The 2,984-nt window shown below is 35.9% G+C and overlaps 1 pseudogene; it reads right to left on the reverse strand.

The window, feature by feature from the left end:
- Positions 1–273: 273 nt before the first annotated feature.
- Positions 274–1,270, reverse strand: LOC118728844 (annotated as a pseudogene).
- Between the last annotated feature and the right edge of the window lie 1,714 nt (positions 1,271–2,984).

Genomic DNA, 2,984 nt, shown 5'->3' on the forward strand with positions numbered 1-2,984 from the left:
GTTGTTAGGAGTCCCATGTTTTAATGGTCATATTGCATCGGTTCCAAAGGAATATGCAGCAATATTGGAAAAGGGGTTCAGAAAAATAGGAAAGACATAAAAGTTATATAGTGTCTTTAAAGTCTAAAAGTTTAAACTTCAATTAAAAAAAACAAAAAACCTCATATAGCTGACAGCTATCAGTCTGCATCATAAGTAGGTATCTGTGTATGGGTTGGGAGCTTTTGCTTTTAAATATAACTGTTTACATTTAAAAGGACAAGGATTGTGTTGCATTGACAAGGTCCTATTTTTTTTTGCTATGAACATAGTCCTTGCTGTCCATGAGTTTGTTGAATTCCATGTCTGACTTTTAGATGAAAATGCTAATTTTTCTGGTTTTTGAGCAGGAGCAGTGATATTTCTTCAGTCCTATAGGTGAGGGGCTCAGGATGTACAAAGCCTCATTTGTCCTCAAGAAAGGATGGCATTAGAGCGCTGAATATCAGTGAGATTGTCAGCACTGATAGACCTTCTTACAGCAGCTCTACACAGTCTTTATATTTACCTTCACACAATCTAGAAATGGCCTCTGGGTTCTGTGCTCTTTCTTTGCTAAGAGGAGCAAATAGAAAATTCAGGTTGTCATCTGCTAAGGAGCAAAGGTTAAAGTACACGGGCAGAAACATTAATATTAAACTGAAGTAGTTCCAAAAAATGCCTTTCCATCTTATTCCGGAGGATCTGGCAGTAGGCCGCATTCCATACAGCCTGGTTGTCCCAAACCCTGGAGGCAAAAGAATGGCTCCCAAAGCTATTCTTTTCCAGTTAGAGGGACAAATGTAGATCTGAGCATGACTTAAAAGCCTTTCTAACTAAGTCAAAGTTACTATTGCACAGTCAGCTGTTAGTTGTGGGCACTAAAAAAATTACAAATAGATCGGTAAATAAATTGGTGTTCAGGATCACGTATAAAATATTCCTCTGGAAGCTTTACTCCTGGGAGTGGATGTGACTGCCATAGAAACTATCCAAGGATCTATTTGCATTTCTGCTCTTTATGTGGGAATGTATTGCCAAGGCCACACATTTGTCTGGGGTTCTAAGGTTAGGTTGGCTGGCTGTGGCTGTGATCTAGAAATATTGTTCTGGTAAGTGACCCTGGAGATACATAGCTTAAATGATTGCTCTTCCTCTCTTCTCGCACATCCGTTTGAGATTTGATGAGGAAAATTTGTGCTGGCCTTGAATGATCAGAAGGGTCTGATCCCAAAGCTAAGTCTTAGGGCATCTCCCAGTCCCTGATGTGCTTCTGGTGATGGTCCTCACGGGCTCTGAAATCCCACTGGGCGGTCGCCAGGACCGTGAGCACTGGCAGTACTGCCACCACAACCCTGCCTCCTGGACCGCAGACACTGAGATGAGAAATGAAAAGTTTTATTCATACAGTGAGTCTAAAATGTGTAGCTCTCCAACTAATTGCAATTCTACCTGAAGTTTTATTTTGCACCAGAAAAAAAAAAGAGGGAAAATGTCCAGTCCCACTAGTAATCAGATGAACCAACTTTAGAGTATCACTTTCCACATTAAAAAGACCCAAGATTTTGTTTTTAAGATAACTTGGAAGCAAATATAGCCTGAGGAGAAATGAACAAAGTCATACTCTGCTTGGAAAAGTCAAGTAGTAAACATTTTTTTCAGAGTAATACTTTAACATGAATAAAGTCATTAATGATTTTGGCACATATTGTCTACCCAGCAAGTCACACTGATGAAATAATAATGCATTAATATAGAAATTGAGCTACTTGGACTTATATAAGGTTGTCTATAATTTGAATATATGTCACTGAATATGTAACACTATGTAACTGTATAATTATATGTATAAAACAACAGAGTGTATATATACACATAGTGTCTAGAAAGTCCACTGTACTATATTTCACAGAATATTTAATTACATGAAAAAGTTTTCATGCTTTGAAATTGAAAGGAGTTTTCAGGACAAAATAGGCAGGTTTAGGGAGTCTTGGGAATAAAGAGGGTCCATGGGGAAGAGTGCATAGGTGAGGGCTTGTGCCAGAAGGCACACATTCACAGAGAATAGAAAAGAGTCACAAAATAAGGGAAGACAAAGACATACATTCACAGAGAAAAAAGAGAAATCACAGAGTATGAGGAAAAAAAGAAATATACTTTCACAGACAATAAAAAAATGTCAATAGATGCTGAAAAATGAGAAATATATGTTCATAAGAGAAATATATGTTATAAGAGGAAGAGAAAGAAGGGGACATCACGTGAATCTTAGACTTTGAAACTGACATTCTTCAAAAAAGAATGACCAATTAGAAAAACACAGAATCATAAATTAAAAGGGTTCAGTGAGAAGAAGCTTGAAGAGACAAAGAACTACAACCTTTATAAACCTTAGAAAAAAGAAACTTAGTGGTTTACCCCCTCTCTAAGTACCCCTCTCTACATGCGAGTCTATATTTGCTTCCAATAAATTTTTACCCTTTTACTAACAAGTCCTTTTAGTTTGAGAATTTTATACTAAACTTTGTAAGGCAAGAACCTGCAAGGGGGAGATATGCTCCCCATGCCCCTCGTTTCAATATTAAGTGAAAAAAAGGAAATAAAAGGTACATAATATATCCCAACTTTGTTAAAAAATAAGTATACATATTAATGCTAGAAAAAAATGCCCACAAAGTAATATATCAAATACTAATAGTAATTAGCTCTGAGTGGTAGGTTTACTAATAATTTTTATTTGTGTATTAAATATCATAGCATGATTTTCAGTATTCTCCACATTTTCAAAAATTAACATGTATTTATTTATGATCAGAAAAAAGTGTATTTAGAAAGAAATAAGACAGGAAAATGATAGAACAATTATATGCAAAATCATTCATATTTATTACAAAGCATTAGAAACTCTCAAGGGTTGATTATTTTCCCAACTTTAAAGTTGAATCAGCAACCACATGGCAAAA

Source organism: Pipistrellus kuhlii, unplaced genomic scaffold, assembly GCF_014108245.1.
Source record: "Pipistrellus kuhlii isolate mPipKuh1 unplaced genomic scaffold, mPipKuh1.p scaffold_m20_p_3, whole genome shotgun sequence".
Classification (NCBI taxonomy): domain Eukaryota; kingdom Metazoa; phylum Chordata; class Mammalia; order Chiroptera; family Vespertilionidae; genus Pipistrellus; species Pipistrellus kuhlii.